This window comes from Hyperolius riggenbachi, chromosome 2 (genome assembly GCF_040937935.1).
Source record: "Hyperolius riggenbachi isolate aHypRig1 chromosome 2, aHypRig1.pri, whole genome shotgun sequence".
NCBI classification, from domain to species: Eukaryota; Metazoa; Chordata; class Amphibia; order Anura; family Hyperoliidae; genus Hyperolius; species Hyperolius riggenbachi.
The window spans coordinates 287,807,817-287,833,145 of NC_090647.1; the positions used below are offsets into that span (position 1 = coordinate 287,807,817).

The following is a 25,329-nucleotide window of genomic DNA, read 5'->3' on the forward strand; positions in this document are numbered from 1 at the left end:
ACCCTATTCTAACCCTAAACTAAGGCTAAACTGCTGTAAAGCCTTGCACTAACTTCTCATCAAATTTCTAACCTTCTTTAACCTTGCTAAACCCAGATACTAGGTACTAGTTATCTGGGGGAATATGGAGAGTACATGTAATTGCTTCAGCAGAACTCTGCCCAGTACAAAAGCGGTGAAATCACTGTAAGTAGGGTGGAAGGAAAATCAAGCATTCTTATAGGGTAAAATCACATATGGTCCATAAAAGAGAGGTGATACCACAGCTAAATAAAACAACCTAATTAAAGCATTTCAAAGTGAATAAGAGATGTGAGCATGTTTGAGAAACGTGTGCATAGTACAGAAAGGCACATGCAATTACTTTGTGGCTAGTATATAGTGGTTTGTATCAATGACACGACAATGAAATGGATTTTGCTGAGCGCCAGAAAACTCTTCTGATGTCGTTATTTAACTGAGAGATAAAGTGGTATTTATGTTGCGGGACAAAAGAACAGTTTTGGCGTGAATGTCTTTTCTTCTGTAAATATCTAAACACGTAAAGAAAGAATGAAAACAAGTTAGGTTTAGCACACATTTCTGCTAACAAAGCACTTCACGTATTGATCCAGGTCAATGGCAAGGTTCGCATGAATGTATGGATCTACGCAGTGGCTGTTTGATGAAATGGAAAGAATCAGCGTTATACACCATTTTAAAGTAGAAAGTGTGCAAAGCCAGAAGTCAGTAGGGGGAGAGTTTGAAAAGACCAAAAAATTGCTTGCAGCACTGAAAGGATTTTAAATAACTTTTAATAACCTTTTTTTCACACCAGGTGACCCACATTGTTTTATAATAGTTTTCCATGGGAAAATGGCAGCAATTGTGTTTTAAATTATTTTGTGTACAGCCATTCTTTCCTTTCCATTATTGTTGCATGAAACAATGACACAATCTTTACCAACAGTGAATTAGGCACTGTGCACTAAAACTGCAAGAGGAAATGGTGAAGATATACAGTGTGGTTCGGAATTAGGACTGGATTAGTGATGATGAGATGTAAGAGGGTGGGCTGCTGCTTATGATAGGTAATATATAGTAAAGGAGTGTTCAAATCGATCGAGAGTATCATGACAACACCTGAGTGTGAGTGTAGTATGACAACACTTTATCTTGTTTTAGTAGACCTAAGGTGCATTCAGATGCACAATTACTATTGCCTACAGGAATCAGGACTCAATCCCTTGAGCATCTGAGTGACAGTTTGGGGCCAAAGTTCTTCTGCTATGGGGGTGGGGGAGGAAGGAAAACAGCACAGCATGCGATTGAGTGGTTTCAAGTGGGTACGGTGAGGTGGAGAACAATGTGATTATGCATTGTTCTCACAGCGTTGTCACCAAATATCATGCACGCCAGACCTTTAGCTTGTCACCTGCGCACATGGCAGATTCTCAGCTGAGATGGCTGTGAACAGTCCCATTTTGACTTCCAACGGGGGACACAGAACCAACAAACATAGCCAATCCTAGATGCTACAGGTACAGCCTCCAGGATGAAATGAGATGACAAAATCTACTTTAGTCTGATGCTTGGGGGCGGTAAAAGCATCATTTCCATCAGGCAACAAAAGTGACGCCTAAAATGCCACTGCCATTCATGAGTAGAAGCAGTTGTTTTTAATGACGATTTTGGCGTTTCTCGTTGTCCACTTAAAAGCTGATATCGTCATAAAAAAACCACTTCAACTCATGAATGGAAGTGCCAGCTGGTCCATTTTAAGCGTCACTTTCGTTGCCTGCCAGAAACTATGCTTTTACTGCGCCCCAAGCATCGGACTAAACCATCTCTAATGTGTGTACACGGCTTTATTCCCAGTAAGTTCTTGACATACGATCATGCTGTGTTCTTGATAACCCTCTATGTTTACTCGTCTAATCCTAGTCGCCACACATATCTAACATTCACTGTTCTCCAAAGCCTACCACAAACTAAAATGAGCCTTCACATTTCACTTATTGGAATACTCCACTGCCATATTGACCCCTAACCTTAACAGTAATTTAACTCTAATGCCAATATGTGCCCTTCCCTAAAGAGAACCCGTAACCAAGAATTTTATCCCAATCAATAGCTGATACCCCATTTCCCATGAGAAATCTTTTCCTTTTCTCCAAGGATCATCGGGAGGTCTGTATGGATAATATTGTGTTGAAACCCCTCCTACAGTGTGATGTCAGGACCATGATCCTGACAGTTTCCTGTCTGTGAGCCTCTTTGCATTGTGGGAAATAACAGCTGTTTCCAAATGCCAAAAAAGCAAGCGGCATCTCCTTCCACTGACATCAGTAAAAATGTTTCCATGCGATAAATGTCAGAATGTAAATCAGGGAGAGGAAATTTTTTACAATGGGCAAACACTGACTAAATCATTTATACATAATTATTGTAAAAATCAAGTATTTTTTTTATTACATTATTTTCACTGGAGTTCCTCTTTAAACGCTAAGGGTTCATTTCCACTAGGGCTGATTCAGAGAGATATCACACAAACAAATTTGGTTCAGGAATAGCAGCCTATTGAAATCAAGAGTCTGATTTCAAATATGCATGCGGGAAAAAAGGAAGGGACAGTTGGAGTTTTTCACATTATACATGCTGTGCATGGCACAACTAGAGGCATTCGGATGCATACTATGTGTCGGCGTAATTGTTACACAGAGTACAAATGTGCATGACCACATAGTAACATTCAAATGTAACATAAGTGTGGGCCTATGTGCTTATAAAAAAAAGTGCATTTTGTGCTACAAATACAGTCTGTAGTGGAAAGAAGCCCAGATTACTGTTTGTTACTTCTAGTAAAATTTAGATTTCTTTAGCTACACTAACCATAACCCAATAACTGTGCTAGCCCCACTTTTCCACTAATCTTAATGAATTCCCTTCATATAGCCAGTTTTTGGCCTAGAGGTAGAGACCGCCCTGACGTTCTTTTACTGATATGCCCTGTACTGAGATGAATGGTGTTTACTCTCCCGGACCTAGATACTCTATTTCAGGCCTCGTTCACATCTAAACACAAACGCAAGCGATTTGCGTTTTTGTGCGCTGTTTTTTAAAGTGCCTCCCGGCGCTCCACTGTGTGCTGCGTTTTCGTTAAAAGCGCTATTCTAAGCACTTTTCCAGAGGGTTTTTTTTATTCACTCCCTAACGCAAGTCAGGAAGTGAACTCTTTGACCCTGAAAAGAATAAATACAATGTATTTATTCTTAAAAACGCGACCGCAATCACTGCACAAAGCAATTTTGTGAGCATTTTGCGTTTTTCCTATATCTTCCATTATAGCAAAAACACCCCTAAAATGGTACAAGCACCACTTTGCAGACCGCAAATCAGACGCAACGTGCTGATATGAACCTTCTCATAGAGATTTGTTGCTCAAGCGTTTTGTGGGCGATATTGCAAATCGTCTGCACTGGAAAAAAAGGCCAAAAATGCCCCTTGTGTGAACGAGCCCTGTATAGTAAATGTGTATAGACACATTTACTATACAGTACATCTTCATGTATAAAATCTGTGCCAACCCAATTGTCACTAACTGCCTTGGTTCTTATTTAAGATTTTTGTACTTAATAATATTTAACTTAGTCATATATTCATGCTTCAGCAATCCATACTAATAATAGAAGCATAAAAAGTGTAGTAGTGATGTTTTTGCTGCATCTGGTATTTCATATATAGTTACATCACTATGCAGGGACGTGAGCATTTTCCTGTCAGCCTTACATCTAATAAAGGTTGTATGATTCATAAGGTATGAGTCATAGGACCTGATTTACTATTACCGCGATGCTTGGCATTATTAAGCAGCTGGGAAATCTTGATTGCAGATTTACTAAGTAAAACAAGTTGTCATTCCCAGGACCAGTTAAGGAGCGATGAGCCCCAGTGTGAGTTTTGCTCCAAAAGCTGCCAAGGAGAGTTGCAATGTCAGAGAGAGAGGTGTATGCAGGTGAGGGGAACAGTTTGCTAATGGTTACCACTATTCAAAGCACATAAGGAGGCAATCATTATGAGCACGGCACCAATGAAGTGCTAATACACGAGTTCAAGCATGGCTCTATGTGAACCTCTCTGGTCAAAGGGGACTCAGTGCGGTCATAACCTCTGCATTTCCTATTTGTATGGCATTGATTCCCAGCCATTGCTATGCTCTTGGCGATAGCTGCAGTTATTGCCAGCTAGTAGCTGGTGATGCTGATTTTTAAACATAAAAAAGCTTGCATGCAGGGAGGACTTATAAACATTTTCAAACTTTTAGAGTCAGGGATGAAACTATAATTTACCCCTTAAAACAATTTTGCTGGCTTCCCCACACAAAAAACATGTAGTTTCCCCCAATATACCAGAGCAGTAGCAGTGTAGCGTGATACTTTACTTGCTTTCAGCAGTGGGTCAGTTTGTCTCTTCTCTCTTCAGTGCAGCCATGCTTGCGGCTCTCGTCTCTGCATGTCATGGGACAGGCATCAGGAGCTTCAGGTGATAGGCTGCATGGAACAGTGTTGCCCAAAAGAGGAGGCATGAGGACCTCTCCCACTGCTAGGAGCAGGTAAAGAATCCCGTTCCACTGCCTCTGCTTTGCATGTAAGCACAGGAGCGGGCCCCTCTGCAACCTCCGCCATCAATATAGTTACTCCGCTGCTTGCAAGCTTATAGAAATATTGTTTCTGTAATTGGCAAAAACAAACAGCATAGCATTTTTCCCCTGTAAGATCAAAGCATATGGCCCATCTCAGTTTAGTATTTGGTGATAGGGTGGATTTTTGTCACAGAGGAAGGAGCTACAATTCTGTAAATGCCAGAATAAACAGGTGTGCTCTTAATGTGTAATTAACCATCTCCAGGGATGGGTCTGTCCTTACTCATCATGGTAAGGAGATCCATCAGGTAGGAGCAATGTGACAGAATGCTCTGGTTCCAGAAGTTTTGAGGTGGCCTCTAGAGGTGACCAATTTAGTACAGTTGATCCTGTTCACTTGAGGATGTGAGAGATGTGGTGCAGGCTGCAGCCAGGACCTAAATTAAGAAAGGTTTTGAATGGCAGGTGCGCAATCTAGAAAAGAACATTCTCAATTTGATGAGTAAACAGTAAACAGAGAATTTTGCAATAATCTCATCTTAAACAGTTGCTACTAGTTTTGCAGGTATGTGGAATCTAGCTGAAGTGCTTGAACCCTACCAAGTGAGGATCAGAGCTGTGGCTGTGAGGACTATGAAGGCTGGTGATGATCACCTGTGGTTCCAGCATAGGCAACCAGAGATCCCCATTCATACTTTATGCAGTATATACAGTGGGTTGCAAAAGTATTCGGCCCCCTTGAAGTTTTCCACAATGGTTTAAAACAGAACATATCTATGTGTTAGAATGGCCCAGTCAAAGTCCAGATCTAAATCCAATCGAGAATCTGTAGCAAGATCTGAAAACTGCTGTTCACAAACGCTGTCCATCTAATCTGACTGAGCTGGAGCTGTTTTGCAAAGAAGAATGGGCAAGGATTGCAGTCTCTAAATGTCTAAATGTGCAAAGCTGGTAGAAACATACCCTAAAAGACTGGAAGCTGTAATTGCAGCAAAAGGTGGTTCTACAAACAGGGACGTAACTAGAAATCACTGGGCCCCCCTGCGAATATTTGGATGCCCCCCCCCCCCCATAGGTGCCAAATAATCGTAATGGGGCAGCGTTTCACTGTAAATTAATTGTAAAGTGGGCAGCATTTTACCAGACAATCGTAATGTGGGCCAGAAAATCGTAATGTGGGCAGAGTTCACCAGAAAATCGTAATGTGGGCCTTTAGAAAATCATAATGTGGGCAGAGTTCACCAGAAAATCGTAATGTGGGCACCAGTCACCAGAAAATTGTAACGTGGACAGCATTCACCAGACAATCGTAATGTGGGCAGCGTTCACCAGAAAATCATAATGTGGGCAGAGTTCACCAGAAAATCATAATGTGGGCAGAGTTCACCAGAAAATCGTAATGTGGGCACCAGTCACCAGAAAATCGTAACGTGAGCAGCAGTCACCAGAAAATTGTAACGTGGACAGCATTCACCAGACAATCGTAATGTGGGCAGCGTTCACCAGAATATCGTAATGTGGGACAGAAAATCGTAATGTGGGCAGAGTTCACCCAAAAACTGCAATGTGGGCAGCAGTCACCAGAAAATCGCCATGTGGGCAGCAGTCACCAGAAAATCGCCATGTGGGCAGCAGTCACCAGAAAATCGCAATGTGGGCATCAGTCACCAGAAAATCCTAATGTGGGCAGCAGTCACCAGAATATCGTAATGTGGGCAGCAGTCACCAGAAAATCCTAATGTGGGCAGCAGTCAGTCACCAGAATATCATAATGTGGGCAGCACACACTAGAAAATCCTAATGTGGGCAGCAGTCACCAGAAAATCCTTATGTGGGCAGCAGTCACCAGAAAATCGCAATGTGGGCAGCAGTCACCAGAAAATCGCAATGTGGGCAGCAGTCACCAGAAAATCGCAATGTGGGCAACAGTCACCAGAAAATCGCAATGTGGGCAGCAGTCACCAGAAAATCCTAATGTGGGCAGCAGTCACCAGAATATCGTAATGTGGGCAGCAGACACCTGAAAATCGTAATGTGGGCAGCATACACCAGAAAATCGTAATGTGGGCAGCAGACACCTGAAAATCGTAATGTGTGCAGCAGTGACCAGAAAATCGTAATGTGGGCAGCAGACACCTGAAAATCGCAATGTGGGCAGCAGACACCTGAAAATCGTAATGTGGGCAGCAGACACCTGAAAATCGTAATGTGGGCAGCAGACACCTGAAAATCGTAATGTGGGCAGCAGACACCAGAAAATCGCAATGTGGGCAGCAGTGACCAGAAAATCCTAATGTGGGCAGCAGACACCAGAAAATCCTAATGTGGGCAGCAGACACCAGAAAATCCTAATGTGGGCAGCAGTCACCAGAAAATCGTAATGTGGGCAGCAGACACCTGAAAATCGTAATGTGGGCAGCAGACACCTGAAAATCCCCCTGCAGAATTTCAGAGCGGCCCCCCCCCCCCCGGGGCCCGCTCGTGGCCGGTTTTGGGGGGCTGGAGGGGTGGAAGCATGAGGGGAAAGCCTTGCCCACAGTCGGCGGGGAGAGGGGAAGTTCCCCCCTCTCCCTCACCTCGGGGCTCTCCCCTCTTCGCCCCCCTCCAGCTAGTGAATGTGTGTGGGCAGCGGGCAGCAGTGGCGGTGGGATACATACCTTCTTCCTTGCGTTCCATTGCCGCCTTCTCGCTCTAGCGGCTGACGTCACTTCCGCTTCCGGAAGTGACGTCAGCCGCTAGAGCGAGAAGGCGGCGATGTAACGCAAGGAAGAAGGTATGTATCCCGCCACGCCGCTGCTGCCCGCTGCCCACACACATTCACTAGCTGGAGGGGGGCGCAGAGGGGAGAGCCCCGAGGTGAGGGAGAGGGGGGAACTTCCCCTCTCCCCGCCGACTGTGGGTAAGGCTTTCCCCTCATGCTGCCACCCCTCCAGCCCCCAAAAAACGGCCCCGAGCGGGCCCCAGGGGGTGGCCAGGCCCCCCCGCGGGCGCAGGCGCTGCAGGGCCTATTGCTACGCCCCTGTCTACAAAGTATTGACTCAGGGGGCTGAATAATTATGCACATACCACTTTGCAGTTATTTATTTGTAAACAATGTTTGGAATGATGTATGATTTACGATCCACTTCTCACATGCACACCACTTTGTGTTGGTCTTTCATGTGCAATTCCAATAAAATTGATTCATGTTTGTGGCAGTAATGTGACAAAATGTGGAAAACTTCAAGGGGGCCGAATACTTTTGCAACCCACTGTATGTACTGAATGACATAGATAGCCGGCAAGTGTTTTTTTTTTAAAACCTTGATGAAGTAAAACCTCAAAGTCTCATTGAGTACAGCTGTAGTGTATAAGCTGAATTTGTATGTGTGTGTGCACACGGATAGTTGCTTGCAGAGGCGGACATGCAGCCGCACAGGGGCCCCATGTCCTCTAGGGCCCATGCAGTTTGCACCAGTTAGGGCCTGATTATCCTCTAGACTTTTCTTCATGTATTTCTCTCTGAAACTTAAGAGAAACAGTGATAATAACTTGTATCCTAGTCATATACAAGTTTAAATTGTGTGTTAAATTTATACAGTGCCTACAGAATGGGACCTAGGTTCATGTACTTTTATCTTATCGGCATTGTTTGGATCCAACCATGATCTGTCAGGACCACGCCCACCCACATGGGGCCCACTTTATTTAATCTGCACAGGGGCCCAACGTTGGCTTTGTCCGCCACTGGTTGCTTGTGGTGTCTTTTGCAAGCATCATAATTAGGGATGGTCAATATGATGGAAAGCTGATTATGGGTTATGCAAGTTGTGTATGCAAAAATATGCAGTTTGAAAACTGACAAATCAGATTCCACCTTGGCTGGATTCAATTAGTTCTGTTTCAAACTTAACTTACAAAAAAAATGTGCATAATCATGCATCAAATCTGAATTACCAACATCTTATTGCCCATCCTACATAATCAACACCCTCAAGTTTCAACACTTTGCAAAGGAAAAACACAATACTACTAAAATCAGAGTTCATGGAGATTTTTGGAAAATTATTTTGTAGTGGAAACCAAGAAATATTCATCATTATTGGTTTAGAAGATGGTTATATAAAGAGAGCAGATTATGGCCTCACCAATCGAATCCAACTCTATGGGCTGCAGAAATACAGTATGCCATGCCATCACTGTTTTATTTAGATTAATTCCGCATGCAAGGGATTCCACAAAAGCTCTCAATTTGGAAATAAACACCCAATCTTTTCAAAAAGGACAGTGTTTTTTTTTTCTTTCACTTTATAAAAGGGGATCGCTTCACTCATCAGTACTTATTACATATAATAAATTGAAACATTGGGTGTTAAACAACAGTTGTAAAAGCATTCAACAAATACATAAATCGTCTTCTGAAATTGTAAGTGAGGGAATTCATGGCTCCAAGAGTGAAATTACTGCCTGTCCTTTTATATTGTCATAAATCATTATCGAAGACTCTAGAGGCATATAAATGTGATGTGCTTGCCTGCCAATATGCTACCGTCCTAAAGGAGAACTACAGCTACACTATGGTTGTGGAGATGGAAACTTTATTCATTTTTACTTTTTTATGCTCCTCGCACCTTATCTGATCTTAGCAGTGGGTGATGTAGAGTAGGTGCACCCAGGACACAAAAACTTAGGAGCTTCCAGTTCTCCCCAGAGCATCACGCAAGGAATGATAGGGCAGTAGCCCACGTTTAGTCCTAGATTCTCTGCATTTGAGGCCTCCCAAGTTGGGGCCTCCAGGATTTCCCCACTGCTGATTAGCAGGTACAGGAGGGGTTGCTGTGGGAGATAGACACGGATGCAAAAGAAGGCAGGACAAGGTCAGGCCTGATAATGTTAAGGCACAATGGGCTTGATTCACTAACCGGCACTAAGTGTTAGCGCCGGTGTGAAAAGCCCTTTTTGGCCGCTAGTGTGCGCAAACCTACTTTGCGTGCAGCCCCGTGAACTGTGCGCGCAGCACGGGTGCGCCGATATTAGTGTGCGGTGCGACAATAACGTTGCACCTGCTGGCCCTAAAAGTTGCACCCGATGCTACGAAAATGATGCATCGGGTGTCCCCGAAGTGGCGCATCATAGCGCTGCTTAACGGGCACCCGATGCATCATTTTCGTCGCATCGGGTGCGACTTTTAAGGACCAGCAATGCGCACTATTAACCCCGCTGCGCGCGCAGTGAGCGGGATTATTTCAACTGTGTGGGCGCAAACCAACTAACGCCGTGGTTTGCGCACACTAACACTTAGGGCACACTTAGCTTAGCGCCGGTTAGTGAATCAAGCCCAATGAGTATAAGGCTGTGTCCAGGTCAGGGCTCGCAAACTCCAGGCAAGTAAAAATTTGAGACCAATGCTGGCAGATTTCAGATCAATAGTGTAGTTATAGATCTAAAGGCCCAGCGCTAGTTTGAAACTGCGCCCCTCCTCCCACCCCGTGCACTGCATTGTGTGATACATTGTGTGTAATAATTGTGTGACACAACATAATAATTGTGTGATACACATCATCAATAACTGCTTTCCAAGGATAATCACTATGATGTATAAGGAGAGAAAAAGGAATGGACTGTTAGTGATTAAGGCATTAATGCATTCATTACTACTACAGCACCAATAAAGACTTAAAGTGGACCTGAACTCTTGCACATGACAGGAGGAAAACATTAAAAAATGCACCCTGAATGTATTTAGAGAGTTTAGCCTGTCAAATTCCCCCTCATCTATGACTAAGCACAAGTTGTTTTTGATCCCTATCTGTGTCAGCTGCCTGCCATGGCAGAGATCTAATTGGTTAACACAGGATGTTAACAATACGGCTGCTTCCATGAAAGCAGGAAGTAGACAAACTGCAGATTTATTGCAGGATTTGTATCAGCTGCAACAAAGAAATGTCTTTGATGGTTATTCTGCTATTGGGTATCTTTAAGAGCAGAGAGGAAGTTCTGAGTTCAGGACCGCTTTAATGCAGTGTACAGTGGTCCAGAGGTGGTGGGGTGGTTGCAAAGTTGCACCCTCTGTTGCTGTGCCACTGGCTCAGGCAACATAAGTAACAGGTTGAGGCCAGGGCTAGCAGAGTTCAGGCAACACAAGGAACAAATAGTTTGGTCTTTGGAGATTGATTCAAGAATAGTCAGCAATAGAGGTGGAGCTAGGTCAACAGGTAACACACGCTGATGATATATGATGTCATAGTACAATCCTCCAAACCGAAGTCTAAATGTCTTTCTGTGGTTGGTGGAATGTCCTTTAAATTAGGGACACTGGCTCCTCTGGGTCTCGAACTTCCAGAACCCAGTTCTGGGCAGTTCTCGGGCCCCAGAACTTTAAAATTCTTCATGCATTCCAGCCAATTGAGTTTATTTAGGTTGGTGAGAAACTGCAGTAAATCTGAACTGTATTAAGTTATTTTTTTACTTTAGGTGGTAAATATTTTCTTTTAAAGCAATTAAGTTTTATTGAAAGATGTATAAACAACAACATATGAGTGCCAAGTGAGAAGCAGTGAACAGATATTACCAACTTGATATGTGACAGAGCATACAGTATAACAATGCCTTACAGATGCCGAGGCATAAAAAAATGTCGGATGGTAGGCTTCATTACAAGGATCATGTTGAAAATTTAGGAACGAAAAATAAACTACAAATCTATACAAGCATAACGTTGACTGCTAGTATACAACTGTGCCATCATAAGGGAGGAAAAAAAAGATGAGAATTGGTCAGTGGAGCAAAGTTAGGAGATGTAAGCATAGAAATAGAGGGAAAAAGGAGAATAGGTTAAGGAAAACGATGCAAGCAGCTGGTTAAGACCAGATTATTTGGGGTCCATAATTTGTTTGTAGGTATCCGAACACTGGAAGTCTGACCAGACCGACCAGGTCCTGGTGTATTGTTCAGATCGCTCATGCGATAGAAGGTTTAGGTGCTCCATGTGCTTGATAAATTCAATTCTCTTAATCCATGACTTTATGGACGGTGCGTTGGGGGATTTCCAGTGGAGGGGGATCATTGCCCTTGCAGCATTGATCAGGTGAATAGTTATTGATTTTTTGTATGACTTAGTGGGTTCGTGTGTGTTATGAAGAAGTAAGACATCTGAGCGGAAGGGAATTTTGTCCCATGTGATTGCTTCCATTAATTGGTGAACCTCCCTCCAGAAGGGGGCAATAGCAGAGCAGGACCAAAATATATGAAAGATATCACACCCACCAGCCCCACATCTCCAACAGGAGTCAGGTGATGAGGGGAAGATTTTGTGTAATATTTGTGGAGTCTTATACCAACGAGATAGTATTTTGAACCGAGTTCTTGGGTATTCACATTCAAGGAACCTTTGTGGTTAAGTCTGAAGATTTTCTGCCATTGCTCTTCCTCAAAGGTTTGTCCTAGGTCTCTCTCCCACGCCTCCTGATAACCAAATTTATCTGGGGTTGTGGCGCTCACCAGAATCTGATATATAGCAGAGATTAGGTGTCTGTGTGGGGCTGGGCTTACTATTGAGTTTTCAAGTGGAGTTAGGGTCGGGGCCCAGTTTCCAATTTTGAGTATGGAACGTATAAAGTGTCGAATTTGGAAGTATTGCCAATTAGAAAGGGGTGTCATGTCTCTCATCCTAACCATTTCCTGGTGTGTTTTGATTTTCCCTGCAGACACAAAGTCTCTTGCCCTAGGGAGTTGGTAGGGGTCCCAGGAAGTGAGGAAAGGTATGTCTGTCGCTGGTTTAAATGCTGGGTTGTCTTTTAGGGGAGTAAGTGGGCCTGATAGGTTCACGAGATTTAGGGACCCACGGTTTAGGGTTCTCCGCCACAGCCCATTCAACCACCCTACTTAGCTGGGAGGCCAGGTGATATTTCTGGAGGTCAGGGAGCCCAACCCCACCCATGTCTTTTGGGACTGAGAGTATGGATCTCTTGATCCGTGGGGGTTTATTGCCCCATATGAATTTGTTGATTGCCCCTTGTAGGCTTCTCAGGAAGGTAGGCAGGAGATGTATCGGGATACACTGGCTTATGTATAGGATACGGGGCAGGAGATTCATTTTAATGGAAGATATTCTTCCAAACCATGACAAGTGGGTTTGGTTGCCCCACCGAGCGAGATCAGTTTTCAGTGTCGAGTCTAATTTGTTAAAGTTTGCAGAGAATAGGTTTTTCAGGTTAGAGGTAATGTTGATACCTAGATACCTAAGTTGGTTTTGGGACCACTGGAAGGGGAGGCTGGCCTTGCAAGTCTGTATTGTGCTGGCGTCAAGAGAGACGTTTAGGGCCTGTGACTTTTGAAAGTTGATTTTTAAGTTAGATAATTGGCCAAATTCTGTGAATCTGCGTATTAGATTGGGGATAGAGGTCATCGGGTTTTGCAGGAAGAAAAGTAGGTCGTCAGCAAAGGCGGCTACTAGGTGATTTGATGGGCCTACTGGGATACCATGGATATCTGGATCTGACCGAACAGCATTTAAAAAGGGCTCCAGGGTAAGTATGTATATTAGTGGTGAGAGGGGACAGCCCTGCCGGGTCCCGTTTGTTATATTGAATGAGTCTGAGAGAACGCCGTTGACTCTGACTTTTGCAGAAGGGTTAGTGTATAGCAATCCAATAAGGTTGCACATTGTGTCCCTGATTCCCAGCCCTGACAGGACCGCTCGGGTATAATCCCAAGCGACCCTGTCAAAGGCCTTCTCTGCATCAGTTGAGAGCAAAAACGCTTTGACCCCCCTCACTTTGGCGAAGGACAAGATGTCTAATGTCCTCATGACATTGTCCTTTGCTTCATGACCAGGGACAAAGCCAGCTTGGTCTGGGTTGATGTGTCTAGAAACAAATGGGATTAGGCGATTAGCTAGTATTTTAGCCAGGATCTTGGCGTCTAAATTTAAGAGAGAAATAGGTCTATAGCTGGGGCATTGTGCTGGCTCCTTATCTGGCTTGGGGATTACTACTATGTGGGCTTCTAGAAACTGGGTGGATGGAATGGTGTTAGGGGTGGTCGAGTTGAAGGCATTAACAAACGCTGGAGCTAGAATGCCTCTAAAAGCTTTATAATATTGGCTCGTGAGACCGTCAGGGCCTGGTGCCTTGCCCGGCTTCAAAGATCCGACTGCCACCTGGAATTCATCCTCCGTGAGAGGAGATTCCAAGTCTTCCTTTTCGGATTGGTCTAGGGATAAGCTGGTCGCATGCTGAGCGAGAAAGTTGGAGATGGCAGAGGATCTGGTAGTATGTTGTTCGGGTGATTGGCTATGATTGTGTAGGTTGTACAAGGAGGCATAGTATGACTTAAATTCATCTGCGATTTCCTTCGGTTTGAAAACCTGGATCTGCTTTTTGTTAGTAATACATGTGACATTCATGTGCAGGGTTCTTTTCCTCAAGGCACGGGCAAGGTATTTGCCACTTTTATTGCCCTGCTTGTAGTATATTTTTTTGACGGACATTAATTTCCATCTAGCATCAGAATATAAGAGATTGTCTAGAGCACTTCTAGCTTTATTAAGTTCTTCTAGGTTGGCTAGGGCTAAGGTTAGTTTGTGAGCACGCTCTAGACGGTTAATGTCAGCCATCAGTTTGACGGTCATTTCTGTCCTTTCCTTCTTGAGTCTAGAGCCCATCCTAATGAAATGTCACCGAATTACTGCTTTGTGTGCCTCCCATGTTGTGAGTTTAGATGTTGCATGGTTGTTGTTGATGGAAAAGTAGTCGTCGAGGGCCTCCGAGACTATTTATCTCCTACCGGCCTCTGCCAGGAGATTTGGGTTCAGTCTCCAGTTCCAGATTTTCGTGGAAGAGTCAGGGGTGGATATGGTGAGAAAGACCGGGGAGTGATCTGAGATCGTTCTGTTACCTATGTCAGTGTTGATAACTAGAGATAGGTCTCTCTGTGGCATGAAAAAGTAATCAATCCTTGAGTACTTATTATGAATGGCAGAAAAGAAGGTATAGTCCTTCACCTGTGGGTGGGATATCCTCCAAGGATCCATTAGGGATAAGCTCTGCAGTTGGGATTTAATGCGGCGTAAAGCCGCGTATGAGAGGGTGGTTGAACCGTTTGAGCAGTCTTGGATAGGGTTAAAAGGGATATTAAAGTCTCCTCCTACAATTAGTACACCACTGGTAAAAGCAGCTAATTTAGCTAGCGTGGAGGATAACAAGGATGGTTGGTGTTTGTTGGGGACATAAACATTGGCCATGGTGACTGTGTGATTAGCAATTTTCCCCTTAATAAAAAGATAGCGGCCCTCTGGGTCACATACTGACTCGTCCAACGTGAACGGTATATCTCGATGCTGGAAGATAGAGACTCCTTTGGTTTTAGAAGTTGGCGATGTAGCATGAAAAGCCAACGGGTATCGGGAATTGAATCTCGTAGGGATATGGTTAGCTCGTAAATGAGTCTCTTGTAAATAAGCAATCTGCACTTTGTGATGGTGGAGAAAGTCAAATATTATCGATCTTTTCTCTGGTGTATTAAGGCCGTTCACGTTAAACGAGACCAGCTTCCAATTTGCTTGATGCGTATGCATTGTCACAGTTATTTGGCTTGCTGGTATTTCCAGCCCCCCACAACCCAAATTTTTCCCCGTAGAAGTAGTGGATAGAAAGAGGAGCAAAAGTAAGAAAAAGAGACAAAGGAAAGTGAAAAAGGGGATGCAAAGAGTGCAGGAGAAGAGATCCTCCCCGTGATGGACCAGCATACGTATTAATGTGAACAGACAGAAATAGCTTTTAGGAAATAATTCCCATGTGTGTGCGACTTGGAGGGCCGCACACACTTCCTAAAGTGGGATATATGTAGTCAGTGTATAAATCACACACTGGGTGGGGGTAGTGAGAGACACCGCCAGAGTATGACCGCAAAGAGAAGCTACCACATGCGGGGGTTCCCATATGTAAGGGAGTGTCACTTCGCGTTCATAATCCACTCTGGCCGCCATAATAGAAAGCAAACTTGTAAAATTTAACCAACGGGCTATGAAGTGTGGACCCCACGTTCCCGGGCGGGCCCCACCACGGCCCCCCCGAAAGTGAGGTGCGGGGAAAGAGGGGCCCGCCAGGGAGCGCTTCTGGGCCCCCGCCGAGTCCGCATTTCGGACTCCAACCCACACATGAGAACGAGAAAAAGTCCCCAAAATTGCATTCCTGTTGTCCTCCCATTTACTGACATCAAAATACTTTCTATGACCTAAACAGCACAAGATTAATAAAACCATTAACATGTCATACTAGCACATAGTAGGAATAGACCCACTTATCTAACAGAGAGCGTGTCATGTCTCCATGCTAAAATAGAAGAATACGCTGTGGTCTCTCCGTAATGGCTATAAAACATATTGCATACAATACCAATGGTCATGTGTTCGGAATGTTCGGGCCTCCGCGTATCCCTTGGAAGTGTCCAGGGACTGGATTCATATGAGGGGGGGGGGGAGGGTACGGTAGCTTCTGTGAAGTGGAGGGAAGGAGCCCAATGTCTTATGGGTTGAGGAATAAAAGGGGGGGGGACAAATATGCAACAATGGGGTATGGCTGTTGGGACCGTTTGGTCCTAGGTGTGCATGATGCAATCCGTGCAGGAGTGAAGTTAAAGTACTTGACATAACGGATAAGACCGTGCCTGGCATTATAGTTACCGGATCCATGGCAATGTACTGCTTTCAGCGCCTTTGTTAGCTGGGGATTGGTGTAGTAGAGGTACAGCACGGGTGTAGCTTAGCCATCTTCCGCTGATGAGGAGGAATCGCGGCGAGGGCGAGTAATCTCCGTTCCGGATTCCGAATCTCTGCTTCTGGAGCGGTGAAGTGCCTTCTGGTTGTTAGGTGGATGGCGCTGAGAGGACCCAGAGGCCAGTGTATTTGGTCTTTGGAATGCTAAGTCTCCGTCCCAGTCCGGGAGGTCAATCACAGGGATATCCAGGTCGCTGCAAAAGTCTTTCAGGTCGGCTGCTGCACGTAAGGTGTATGTCTTCCCCTCAGACGTAACAGACAGTGAGAAAGGGAAACGCCATTTGTACAACAGGCCTTTCTTTCTGATTGCTTGCAGGAGAGGTTTTAGGACTCTTCTCTTCGCTAGAGTAATGGCAGAAAGAGAGAAAGAAGGAGGAGCGCTCCTAGTGTGACATCGCTTTATTAAGACAATTGCGCAAATAAAAATTCACTTACTGGATGTAAGTTGAATGCAAACATGTAAAATCCTTAAAATCCTTCCTTGGCGGTTGCACCTCAAACTACCGTGGCCATCGGAGTCGAAAGGATCTGGTGGAAAGTGATCCTGGATGCTCCCCCAAGGGATAAAACGTATGCTGGCTTTGTTGATTGACAGGGTTCCAGCCAATCTCTTTCTCCCCAATTAAAACGCCCATGTCAGGGCTGTTACATACAAATGAATGACAGAATTCCTTCACCTATAGATAGGGTCATTCAATACCACCCCCCAAAAAAGGGAGGGACATGATAACCCAATCCCCACCCCTCATTACACATTTCCCTCCGAATGGAGAGTATAAAAGCACACATTGTTCAAGCTGGCAGCGTTATCTGACGAAGGCGTGGAACGCCGAAACGCGTAATAACGCAGCCAGCATACGTTGGGGGAGCATCCAGGATCACTTTCCACCAGATCCTTTTGACTCCGATGGCCACGGTAGTTTGAGGTGCAACCGCCAAGGAAGGATTTTAAGGATTTTACATGTTTGCATTCAACTTACATCCAGTAAGTGAATTTTTATTTGCGCAATTGTCTTAATAAAGCGATGTCACACTAGGAGCGCTCCTCCTTCTTTCTCTTTTTTTGTTCCTTTGACCAAGCCTCCCTGACAGCCGGGCTCTAAGAGGAGCAGCTAAAGTGTGACTCCACTCGACCACCCCTGATTATCGCCTAGCAGCGCAAGATTGCACATCTTTCTCTGTAATGGCAGAAAGATCTTGGTAAAGTTGTATGGGCGTTTCGTTGAACAGGATCTGGTCCTGTGTTTGTGCTGCCCGCATGATATTCTCTTTTAGCTGAAATGACTCCAGGCAGCAGATGACGTCTCGTGTTCTCTCACTGTCGTTGCTCCGCGGGCGCAAGGCTCTGTGTGCGCGAGTAAACGCGATCTCGGAACCTGCAGGCCTGTCCAGCAGGTTGTTAAAGATGGCCGAGAGTGCGTCACAGATCTTTTCCGGGGCCACTGATTCTGGTAGACCTTTCAATCTGATGTTGCATCTGCGGCAGCGGTTGTCCAAGTCCTCGAGGTATCTAGTGTGATCTGTTAGCCTAGATGAGTGTTTGTCATAGGTTTTAGCTAGCTTTTTCAGCTGCGAGGTTGCTGCGAGGTTGTTTGGGTGTTGGCCGCCTCTAAGGTATGTAGTCTAGAGCCGGACTTCCGAGACTGCTGATAGCATGGAGGCCTTGATATAATCGGCAAATAGCTGTAGGTCTGCAAGAGTAGGGGATCTCTGCTGTTTGCCCACGAGTTTGCTTGGGTCAGTTGGTGAGGAGTCTGGCGACGATGATTGAGCCTGCCCTTCTCTGATTTTATCTGGCGCCATCTTGGATGTCTGAGCGTGATCCTTTTGGGTTCGGAATATGTCCGGTAGGGTCTTTCCTGCTTTCTTGGGATTGCTTCTGCCAGTTGCCGGTGTGTTCTGCTGACTGCGGGTACCCGGCATATCTGTTGGGAGCCCGTTGGATTGGCTGAATAGCAAGCTTTAGCGGCTGTCGAGCGGGAGAGGGGAGATTAGGCAGCCATCTTCCAACAGCGTCAAGCCACGCCCCCGGTAAATATTTTCAAGCCTCATCTTTTTAAAATCAGAATGTAGTGGATGTGGCCCACGTAAGCAAATCAGTGGTTGTGTGATGTCAGTCATCATGTCTATGCATCCTCAGGCATGCTTTCCTGGCTTTATCAAACATAAGTTCTTTCTGTGGGTGCATGTACATGACTGCAGTATTGCAAACTAACCTCTTAGCAATCTCTGAATTATTTTATGTGGCAAAGTTAAGGGTTGCAAACTTTTACCACTTTACAGCATAGTTTGTTTTTAAAGAGAACCCGAGGTGGGTTTGAAGAATATTATCTGCATACAGCGGCTGGATCTGCCTATACAGCCCAGCCTCTGTTGCTATCCCAAACCCCCCTAAGATCCCCCTGCACTCTGCAATCCCTCATAAATCACAGCCACGCTGCTGACAAACAGCTTGTCAGAGCTGGCTGTGTTTATCTCTATAGTGTCAGTCTGCTGCTCTCCCCGCCTCCAGCAGAACTCCGGTCCCCGCCTGCATCCCTTCCCTCCCTGCTGATTGGAGGGAAGGGATGGGGGCAGGGACCGGAGCTATGCAGGAGGCGGGGGAGCAGCTGAGACTGACACTACAGATGTAAATACAGCCTCACAGCACGGCTGTGATTTATGAGGGATTGCAGAGTGCAGGGGGACCTTAGGGGGGTTTGGGATAGCAACAGAGGCTGGGCTGTATAGGCAGATCCAGCCTCTGTATGCAGATAACATTCTTTAAACACACCTCGGGTTCTCTTTAAATCCAGTCCAGGTTGTGGTTCATTTATGTTCTCCAGTGTTTTGAAATCTTGGATAACCAGCCCCAAAGTGCAAAGCAGTTTAAAAATGGCAAAGCCATAGGTGTTAATGTCATAAGCCACGACTAGCTGCTATAAACAGTAATTTTGGCACCCAAACTTTATAGCCGCTATTTACCATTAATAGACTCTTATAACCACTATTTAGCCATTTTATAGCTGCAATTTACCATTTATAGTGGCTAATCATGGCTTTTAAAATTGGGGGGTGTTAAAGGTTACCCGAGGCGAGGTCATTTGTACAAATGTAGGGAGCAGGCATGTATGGATAGAAGCCCTCATGCCCACTGGTCCACCCATTCCCCTCCTGTAGCCAAGAGCACTCTGCGCATGTGCACTCCATAACAACTCATAGTACGCATGCACAGCAATGAAGAACATGCACCGCTGGAGGGAGAAGCACCGTCTGGCAGGTTTAGAGTGTGCCACAAGGGATCTGTGTAGGGCCCTTGCGCATCAGAGTGATGGGATGCAGTTAGGTTTCTGAGATACATCTGTACAATGCAATAACATTTTGATGGTGTTATAGAATCTGAAGAAATGTTGTAAATATCTCAAATTTTTGGTTTAAATAAAGCTTTCTGTTGATCCACATAGGCCTATTCAGTAATGTAGAATACATTGCAGACAGTAGGTTTGCCAAATCAATAACAGGATGGAGGGTCATCAAAAAGTGTTCTTACTGCAGCACAAATATACGGGACCCTGTACATTTTGATGGTGATATTGGCTAAATATGTTTACTTACTGTAAATGATATATCACTACCCTAGAAATAGTATGCCACTCAGAGTCAGAGAATGTCAGCTTTCATTACACAAGTCTTTTACTTTGTGACAATTTTCCTTTAAGTATATGTTGCTGCACATTATATTATTTGGACTCCATTAGTGTTTGCATCCAGCAAACATAGCCTTTATGATGCAAAGGACGTGAAGGGCTATTTCTCTTATAAAGACCAAAATGCTTTTAGTGCAATTTGTGCAGTGTTAATTGAACTGTTACACTGGTGTCTGCCAAAACATCATAACTGGCTTGTCATCATTGACTGTTTTCTTTCCTATGACACAAATGCATTGCCTCTGTAATGACCGCTGCCTCATTTGTAAAAAGGAAAAAAAAAAGCCTCTGCAGGGTTTGATTAAAAATTGTGACTCATACAGGAGAAAAGTATTCTAGGATACTTGTCTGCCTAATTACAATGTGCTATTTAATTAAAGTCCTGCTTTCTTGTGGGCTAAGTTCTTCCAAGGTCTGAATGGGATTTGGCAGCTGCTTAGGGTGCAATTAATAACAGCATTAATACAGCTTAAGGATTAATTTCATAACATAATAACAATAAAAATCACTAATAGCAAGTAACTCATCATTGTAGAAAAATGAGGTAAATAATTTCTGTGAAAGCCAGATTGCTGTTTTTCAGCAACACTAGGTACCGGTAGATGGGAGCATATTTCTGTGGGAATTGTGGCTGAATATTTCTTTTGCCTTCTCCGTGGCACATGCTAGATTGGACAATACAAATATGTGTGCTCATTGATGATGACATGTAATTGCTGCATAGAATGTAGCCAGCCCACTCTGACATAACATTAACTCTACTCTGTTCATCAGAGATACATTATCAGCAAAATACAGATAATCTCATTCCTCAGTTCTTTACCGTTTACACTGTGGAGATGAATACTAAGGCTTCATGTTTTTGGCCAAGTGGGCACCCCGTGGGGTACGTTTCTGTTTGTCGCTGATATGTCAGGGCTGCTAGATTTTTGGAGGATTGATATCAGCACCATGGCAGCATAAAATTATTAAAAAAATAATAATTAATGCTATAATCATCCTAGGTGAAGAGAAACATCTAAAAAATGCTTAACACTAACTTTTTTGTAATACCTTAGTTCAAGTTATTTTTTCCAGTTGTATTACACAGAAATGCAACTGTAAAAAAATAAATAAATAATAAATAGTGTTTAAGCCTTCCACAGTAAAACTTCGGGTCAAACCCACTTGTGTCAAATAGTTACTGTGGTGACAAGGTCTGCCTTGGGGTGCTAGGGCACTACTGTTACACCTCACTAGTAAGCTTGGCTGTCCCCATGATGGTGCTGAATCATTGCAGTACCACCCTATTGACCCTAGGGCCTGACCTATACTCTTTCAGCAGCCACCCCCTTCAGTATAGATAGCCAGATGACCCCCCCCCCCAGTATAGGTAGCCAGATGACCAATCCGCCTTCCTCCTGTATAGGTAGCCCGTTGACCCTTTCCTCCAGTTTAGGTAGCTTGATGACCCTAATGACCACTCCACCTTCCCTTTAGTATTAGAAGCCAGATGACCCTCTCCCATTTCCATATAGATAGCATGATGACCCCACTCCCTCCAGTACAGGAAACAAGGTGACCCTTCCTTTTCCCCTAGTATAGCCTGCTGCCCACCTGCCCTTGTTCCTGTGGTGCCCTAGGCCTTGGCATAATTATCGTGCTGGTGACAGTTGGATGCTGATATAAAGAAAAAGTAGTCATAAAAGCACTAATGCAGTTTGAAAAAAGAAAATGGTCCTAATTCAATTCACAGCAGAAATGCAATGCAATGAGTCAGGAGAGTGGCACCACATGTTATCCATGTGTTGCAGCACATATGTTACGCTCGGTGGTATATTCTCCACAGTTAGCACGAAATGCATAACCTGACGTGAAGGAGACACACACACGCAAGCACAAGGAACCAGGATATCCCAAGTTGTAGTGAAGGAAAGGACTGACTCCCGTAGGAGATGTGGCGCACAGAGCAGGCGTAGATCCAAGCAGCCACAAACAATACTTAATATACAATGGATATGATATTCCTAGCGTATTATAATTACAGCTATCAATGAAACTACAAACGACTGACTAACATATGTATATATCGGCGATGAACCGATATATAACATAAGCAAGGAACACTAGCTAGGAACTGGAGCAATACAAGGAACAGGACTAGGAAGGATTCACTACTTCTACGCAGAAGTGAGCGCAATCCACGCAAGGTAACAGGAACAGGACTAGGAAGGATTCGCTACTTCTACGCAGAAGTGATCACAATCCACGCAAGGTAACAGGAACAGGACTAGGAAGGATTCGCTACTTCTACGCAAAAGTGAGCGCAATACACGCAAGGTAACAGGACTGAACTAACTAAGCACGGGTGATCACTATAAGCGCAACCTACCGAAACGTGCTGGAAACTGACTGAACACAGGATATAAACAGTTCGAGTACGTATATATCAGCGACACTGATGTATTAACGTAACACGAATACAAGGAAAATAACAAACGCGCTAGTATGCGTATATATTGGCGATGAACCAATGTATGATGCAAGACTAGCAAAGTAACAAATACTGATAAACAAGAACAGGACTAGGACTCACTGACTCCTACGCAGGAGATCAGTGCAGTCCACATGAATTAACACTAGAACTAGGAACACGCTCTGGGGCCAGAGTAACAGCAAGACAGGCTTATGCTGGAAATATGATAGCCCCTGGAGCATTGCCGGAAGCAGTTCTTTATACTGAGATCATCCAATGGGAGCAGACATGCAGATTCCCACACAGGTGAATGATAATCAATCACAGGCTGACAGCAGGAAAGGGCAGACAAAGCTATGCAGCCTACAAGAAAGGAACTGCAGCTCCACAACAGACGGCCTCAATTCACTAAGCTTATCTCCTGTCTTTAACAACTCTTCTAGAGTTGTTACCATGGTGATAAGGCATGTAGTATTCAGGAAACATTTTACCTCAGGCAAACCTGAAGTTAACTCTTCTGTCTTTAAGTTAACTCTTCAATCCTTAAAATAACTCCAGAGTTAAAGACAGGCTGTTTATTAACTGCATGTGAAAATAACTACAGAGGAGGTAAATTAACTACAGAGGAGGTAAAATAACTACAGAGGAGGTAATTTAACTACAGAGGAGGTAACTTAAGGAATGAAGAGATAAGATAACTCTCTCTTATGTGGAGGTAAGTTTTCTCTTGCCTTATTATCTCCAACATGATCTTAGTGAATTGAGGCCAATGTTTGCTTTCAGAAGAGCATCTTAAACTGTCATTAACTTCAGAGCGACTGCAGATGGAATCAACACTCAGTGTGAGCGCAAGCAAAACTATGCGAGCAAATGCACGCAAAGAAATCAAAATCTGCTTGTCTACAGTAAAACTGCAGCCAGCAGTACATGCTGCAGAAGTGATCATAACAACATATAGGGAAGCATACAGTCGATTAAAAAGTATGTAACCATTAAACCCCGCATTTTGCGGTAACACACTGTATGCCTTGCGTTACCATGCCACATCGCAATGGGCCCGCCGCATTGTGAATGTCACATAGGTGATGTATTACAGTGCGGCAAGCCACATAACAGAGCAGTCTTTGTGCCGCATCGCAACGCAGAACTGTGAACGTAGTAATCAGGGGCGTAGGAATAGGCCCTGCAGCCCCTGCGCCCGCGGGGGGGCCCGGCCCCCCCCTGGGGCCCGTTTTGTGGGTGCTGGAGGGGTGGCAGCATGAGGGGAAAGCCTTGCCCACAGTCGGCGGGGAGAGGGGTAGTTCCCCCCTCTCCCTCACCTCGGGGCTCTCCCCTCTGTGCTCCCCTCCAGCTCGTAAGTGTCTGTGGGGCTGTGGTGGGCAGCGAGCGGCGGGCAGATACATACCTGCTTCCGTGCGTTCCATCGGAGACTTCTCCCTCTAGCGGCTGACGTCACTTCCGGAAGTGACGTCAGCCGCTAGAGGGAGAAGTCTCCAATGGAACGCACGGAAGCAGGTATGTATCTGCCCGCCGCTCGCTGCCCACCACAGCCCCACATTACTGCTGCCCTCATTACGATTTTCTGGTGTCTGCTGCCCTCATTACGATTTTCAGGTGTCTGCTGCCCACATTACGATTTTCAGGTGTCTGCTGCCCTCATTACGATTTTCAGGTGTCTGCTGCCCACATTGTGATTTTCAGGTGTCTGCTGCCCACATTACGATTTTCTGGTGTCTGCTGCCCTCATTACGATTTTCTGGTGTCTGCTGCCCTCATTACGATTTTCTGGTGTCTGCTGCCCACATTACGATTTTCAGGTGTCTGCTGCCCACATTACGATTTTCAGGTGTCTGCTGCCCTCATTACGATTTTCAGGTGTCTGCTGCCCTCATTACGATTTTCAGGTGTCTGCTGCCCACATTGTGATTTTCAGGTGTCTGCTGCCCACATTACGATTTTCTGGTGTCTGCTGCCCTCATTACGATTTTCTGGTGTCTGCTGCCCTCATTATGATTTTCTGGTGTCTGCTGCCCACATTACGATTTTCAGGTGTCTGCTGCCCACATTACGATTTTCAGGTGTCTGCTGCCCTCATTACGATTTTCAGGTGTCTGCTGCCCTCATTACGATTTTCAGGTGTCTGCTGCCCACATTACGATTTTCAGGTGTCTGCTGCCCACATTGCGATTTTCAGGTGTCTGCTGCCCACATTGCGATTTTCTGGTGTCTGCTGCCCACATTACGATTTTCTGGTGTATGCTGCCCACATTAGGATTTTCTGGTGACTGCTGCCCACATTGCGATTTTCTGGTGACTGCTGCCCACATTGCGATTTTCTGGTGACTGCTGCCCACATTGCGATTTTCTGGTGACTGCTGCCCACATTAGGATTTTCTGGTGTCTGCTGCCCACATTACGACATTCTGGTGACTGACTGCTGCCCACATTAGGATTTTCTGGTGACTGCTGCTCACATTACGATATTCTGGTGACTGCTGCCCACATTAGGATTTTCTGGTGACTGATGCCCACATTGCAATTTTCTGGTGACTGCTGCCCAGATGGCGATTTTCTGGTGACTGCTGCCCACATTGCGATTTTCTGGCCCACATTACGATTTTCTGGTGAACACTGCCCACGTTACGATTGTCTGGTGAATGCTGTCCACGTTACGATTTTCTGGTGAACGCTGCCCACATTACGATTTTCTGGCCCACATTACGATTTTCTGGTGAACACTGCCCAAGTTACGATTGTCTGGTGAATGCTGTCCATGTTACAATTTTCTGGTGAACTCTGCCCACATTACGAT

At 44.9% G+C, this 25,329-nt stretch overlaps 1 protein-coding gene and 1 long non-coding RNA gene across 16 annotated transcripts in view; one reads left to right on the forward strand and one right to left on the reverse strand.

The window, feature by feature from the left end:
* Positions 1-25,329, forward strand: part of ADGRB2 (adhesion G protein-coupled receptor B2) — a 751,710-nt gene that overhangs the window by 576,028 nt on the left and 150,353 nt on the right. The window lies entirely within an intron of this gene.
* The window catches only part of LOC137546436 (uncharacterized), a 42,573-nt gene that overhangs the window by 4,370 nt on the left and 12,874 nt on the right, over positions 1-25,329 (reverse strand). The window lies entirely within an intron of this gene.